Consider the following 6,000-nt stretch of genomic DNA (forward strand, 5'->3'; position numbering starts at 1 on the left):
TCTGATCTCAAACAAGAAATCCTCCCCTCTTAGAGTTTTTATTCCTAACGCCTTTGTCAATATCTTTTCTTACAAAAGATTTGTTTGAAAATTCGCCAACATTTTTCACAGATTTTTATTATTAGGATTCCTCCTGAACGGGTCTCTATGGATCGCTCGCAATCTCCTCCTTACTTTCTTTCAGTGAAATTGCCTTCTTAACAAAAGGCACTATACACTTTTTCAGATCATTCCCCTCCACTCCTTCTGGTGCATTCAGGACTCTCAGGTTGTTCCTTCTAGAACTGTTTTTCAACTGTTCTATTTTCTCCTGCAATTCCCACTCATTCCCTTTTAACTGTTGAATTTCTTCTTTGTTCCTCCTCAACTCCTCCTTTAAAGTAGCAACCGATCCCTCAAGAGCTTGAGTTCTAATTGCCAGGAGGTCAAATTTATTTTCTAGGGACTCTCAAGCTACCCTTATCTCTCCTTGGTTTGCTTCTGAGACCGCAAAGCATTTTTTAATATTGTCCGAAAGTGCTAAGAACATAGACCCTCATCATGACATTGGCGGTGAGTGATAAAATAATGGAAATATCGGCAAAAGGCCGGCGGTAATTACCACCAAATTATGACCATGGCGGAGAGTACTCCCATAGACAGCCAATGTACCACACCATCCGCCAGGGAGTTAACACCACGCACGTCGGCGGTCGCCAGCAACAGCCAGGTGAGAGACAAAGTACCACCCACCATATCACAACACAGTACACTGCAACAATTTCCAGAGCAGGACCAATGCCATCAAAAGCTTGGCGGAAACAGAACACAGAAGACCAAACACTCACCTACAGAGACAGAGAAGACCAACGCTGCCAAGGAACTGGAACTGCAAGTCTTCCTGATACTCTTCTTCGCCATGCTCCACCTAGAACACCAACGCTGATGAAGAAGACAACGCTGAGTACAGCTGCCTAGCACACAAGGGAGGGAGGGAGGAAAAGGAGAGTGACACACACATGCACAACACACACCACACACACACACCGTACACACAATCAGCTGCAGACGAAAAACAATAGTACATGACACACAGCAGAATAATGCAAGGACAACAAGACGGCAGTAATGAGAATGTATTGAATGGGAAGAGCCACCAAATGAACCAGTTGGATAAAAAAGAGATATGTACAAACGTCCACAAAGGGCCAATGCCCAGTCCAAAGTACAAAGGGCCCACATGGCCACATGTCACAGTCCAAGGCCCAACTTAGTCTCCTGACATCATCTACACAGAAATCTGCAAGGGCATCATTTTGCAAGTGGGCAGGCACCTCAGGGGGATGGAGGTTTGGGGGCACCTCTGCCGAAGTCGGTAACTTGCCCACAGGTTCTGGATGGGGCTCCATGCCCATTTCTCTGTGCTGGGGAATGCAAGGTCACAGTCTCTCAGGTTGGTGACTTGCCCACTGGTTCTGGAGGGGGCTCCATGCTCATTTATCTGTGCTGGGGAGTGCAAGGTCACAGTCTCTCAGGTGGGTGTCTTGCCCACTGGTTCTCAAGGGGGCTCCTTGTACAACAGTCCCAGGAGGGTGGCCTACATGCCCTCTGCAGGAGGTGAGGGTTGCACCATCTCATCTGGAGGTGAGAGCTGCACTGTGTCAGCAGGTGAAGGTGCCTCCTGGTCAGCCTTTGCTGGAGGCGAGGGCTGCACTGTCTCAGCAGGTTAAGGTGCAGCATCTGCAGGAGGAGTGGTTGCACTGCCTCAGCTGGAGGTGAGGACTCCGTGTCCACTGGTGGTGGTGTCATCCTGCCAGCCTCTGCTGGAGTCGAGAGCTTCTTCCCCATCATGGCAAGAGTCGCGGCCTCCTTCCCCTTCATGGCAGAAGTTGAGGGCTTCCTCCCCTTCATGGCAGGAGGTGCAGCCTCCTTCCTCTTCATGGGTGGAGTTGAGGTCTTCTTCCCCTTCATGGCAGGAGTCGAGGGCTTCTTTCCCTTCATGGCAGGAGGTCGGGCCTCCTTCCCCTTCAATGCAGGAGTCGAGGGCTTCTTCCCCTTCATGGCAGGAGTTGAGGGCCTCTTCCCCTTCATGGCAGGGGGCGTGTGATCCTTTCCCTTCCTGGCTGGTGGAGTGGGATCCATCACTGTCTTGCCTCAACGACTAGGAGGTGCCTCCACTGTCCACGTGGACTGTTTGGCTGAGGTGCTGGGCTGGATCGTTGGGACCCTACTCTTACGGACAGGACAGGAGGGGGAGGAAAGAGGTCAAGTTGGGCAACAAAAAGCTTTTTAGGGACGGTGGGGCAGGAAGAGGGAGGAGAGATGGGAGTGGAGGTTGAGGGAGTGGTTGTAGGAGGTGTATGTATGCTGAATTGGGGTGCAGGTGCATGGGCAGTGTGTTGATGTGAGATGGATGACTGTTGGGTGTGTGAGTGCTTGCGTTTGTGTCCTTTAGGAAGGGGGAAGACAGGGTGGCAGAGGACACAGGGGATGCATGCATGGATGTTGGGGAGGTGTCTGCTAATGAGGTATGTGTTCTGCCTGGTGTGGTGATGCTGGTGGTGGATGTTGATGCAGTGCATGCTGGTGTGAGTATGGACGTGACTGTGAGGGAGGTGGAAGAAGAGGGGGAGACGGTGGAGACAGTGGATGTGGTTGTGTCTGCAACGGTCTGGTGTTTGCATGAGTGCTTGTGGGATGAAGTGAGAGGCTGTATTTGACTGTGCCACTCTTGGGTGTTGTCTTGTGTGCATGCTCATCTGTATGTGTCCATGGGATGGGTTGGGGTCGAGGAGACTGGGACTGGAAAGTGGCCGTTGGAGGGGGGATGGTAGGAACAGGGACAATGGCTGCTATCAGAGAAGAGGCTAGAGCCTCCATCGATCTCTGTTGAGCTGCCAATCCACAGTGGATGCCCTCCAGGAATGCATTCCATTGCTGCATCTGGGATGCCAGCCCCTGGATGGCATTCACAATGGTGGAATGCCCTACAGAGATACATCTCAGGAGGTCAATAGCCTCCTCACTCAGGGCAGCAGGGCTCACTGGGGCAGTGCCTGAAGTGCCTGGGGCAAAGGAGATGCCCACCCTCTTGGGTGAGCGGGCACTGGCAACTCCCTGAGGGGCTACTGGAGGGCGGTGCTAGTATGGGGATTGGCGGCTGTACCTACAGCTGGGGTGGTCACAGAGGTGTCTGCCACCACCAGGGAGCTTTCATCGGATGAGGTATCTGAGTCAGTGTTGTTGCCTCCTATCTCCGCCATGGTGCTCCCCTCGCCCTTGGTCCCACTGGTTCCCTCGGCGTCGGTGGACTATGCCTACTGGGTCCTGTGGGATGCAGCTCACTCTGTTGCAGGTGCCCCTGCTCCTCCACCAGATGATGCTAATTCACACATGGACAGGATGACAGAAGAAAAAAGGGGGGGAGAGAGAAAGGGAGCACTAGGTCAATTAATGCACCAACACCAAAGAAGCTGTACACAGTATCATCACACGCAGGTATCAGGATTTAACACTATGCATTGCACTGTCAAACAATTGGCTAGATGCCCCAGCAAGATGAGGGCCAACTACCACCAACTGCACCTCTCTTGGGACCCACTAAGCCCTGTCTGACATGGAATGCAACCTAGCTAGGTTACCTTCTTTTCCCTTTCAACCATTACCCTGGAGCTGGATCACGCTGCAATGTCTGGCCTGGCATTAACGGGCACCCACTAACTGACACCCACCACCCGGATCCCATGCCACCTACAAATTATTGTTGTAATGGCCACTGCACTCATCCCCTTGTGGCTTCTGTGATGCCCTCAAGCGGCCATCCAGCTCTGGGTAGGCCACCGCCAATATGCATGCCATCAGGGGGGTCAGATTCCAACAGGCACACCTTCCTCCTTGGGAGGCCATCCATACCTGGGCCTCGTGGTTTTCTGTGCCCAGCGTCTCAGGTTCTCCCACCATTTCAGACAGTGGGTGCTCCACCTGCCATAGATCCCCAGGGTCCGCACTTCCTTGGCGATGGCACACCATAATCCCTTCTTTTGATTGGTGCTGACCTGCAGAGGCGATACAGACAGGAGGACACCATTACACATACAATCCAGCCTGTCACACATATGGCCCACCAATCCCGTTTCCATCACCATTGGCACACACATCGCCCGGCACACACCATATACTCCACTACATGGCATCCACCCCCACGATGACACGATGCTTGCATACACATCTCCATGCATCCTTCCCACATGCATCATGCCGAATGTGTACTTACCTATTGGTCTGGAGCCCCATACAGCAGTCTGTACTGGGGTAGGACCCCACCCACCAATCCTTCCAACTCCTCTGAAGTGAAGGCAGGGGCCCTTTTCCCAGTCACACAGGCCATGGTAGGTTCCAGACACAGGTCACAGTAGCACACGCAGTGTAGATGTTCTCCTGTTAATGGACAGGAAACAAGTGAGGAATCAGATAGAAAATGACTGTCACGTCCGCGACGGTGCACATTGGCCACTGTACTCCATAGAGCCCCATATTATCCAATGAGGAATTACATGGCGGTGCAAGACCGCCTTCCGCCACGATGCCCAACATCGGTGGAGTTACCTCACTTCCACCTGTCCCTACATACAGGACAGGTGGTCGCCATTTCATGATGGTGGACAACGATCAGATTAACCTTTACTACATCACTGCCTAGATTTACATGTACCTTGCCATTCCCACTGTCCCATCACATAAATGCAACATGTACACTGAGGTGTTGGTTCCATTGTTCAAATTGTGGCAGCCTACTCACTCTTGTGTCCCTCAGATACCTACCGCTGTGGATGAATGGGAAGAGAAGACAAATCCCCATATACAGACCCCTTGTGGACTTGGCTACACTGGAAGACAGGCACATTATACTGATTTATAGACTGGACAGGGCCACAATCACAGAAATGTGTGCCTATTTGAAACCTGGCCTGATATCAGCTATCCATCATCCCACTTGGATCCCCCCCTTGAGCAAGTACTATCAGTGATCCATTTCCTGACAACTGGTTCTTTTCAAGTGACAGTGGGCTTGTCAGCTAGATTGTCACAGCCAACGTTTTCAATCGTGCTGGCAAGGGTTTTGTCTGCCCTGGTGAAACACATGTGCAGCTACATTACTTTCCCCCAGGTGAAAGATCTGGCCACTGTGAAGACTGGATTCTATGCAATGGGGCATATCCCCAATATTATTGGGGCGATTGCCGGTAAACATATTGCGTTTGTCCCCCCCGCCAGAATGAACAGGTGTTCAGGAATCGTAAGAATTTGCACTCACTGAATGTGCAAATGGTGTGCCTGGTGGACCAAGACATCTCCCACATCACTGCCAAGTATCCTGGGTCGGTGCATAAGGCCTACGTCCTGAGAAATAGCAGCATCCCAAATGTGATGACCCAACTACAGAGGCTAAGGGTGTGGCCAATAGGTGAGCCAGAGTCGCCATCCACTGTCTGTCAGTGTATGCCTTCAGGTGTTCTCCCCATAGGATATTGTAAGGCTAAATGTTGTCCCTCAATACTTGCAGATAACTCTGGCTACCCAGACCTATTGTGGCTCCTGACCCCTGTGAGGAATGCCAGGACAAGGGCTGAGGATAGTTATAATGAGGCACATGGGCAAACCAGAAGAATAATCCAACTGACCTTCGGCCTCCTGAAGGCGAGGTTCAGGTGCCTCCATCTGACAGGTGGATCCCTGTGCTACTCACCTGGAAAGGTCTGCCAGATAGTAGTGGCATGCTGCATGTTGCACAACCTGGCCCTCAGCAGACATGTGCCTTTTCTGCTGGAGGAGGGGACTGGAGGTGACCCTGTGGCAGCAGTGGACCCTGAGGACAGTAAGGATGAGGAGGCAGAGGATAAGGATGAGGACAACAGAACATCATTTATACGTCAATACTTCTAATGACACACACGTGAGACAGTGGAAGTGACCATTACTCTGACTATTGATTTAACTGTGTGGTTGTAGCATGATGGCATT

This window comes from Pleurodeles waltl, chromosome 7 (assembly GCF_031143425.1).
Source record: "Pleurodeles waltl isolate 20211129_DDA chromosome 7, aPleWal1.hap1.20221129, whole genome shotgun sequence".
Lineage (NCBI taxonomy): Eukaryota > Metazoa > Chordata > Amphibia > Caudata > Salamandridae > Pleurodeles > Pleurodeles waltl.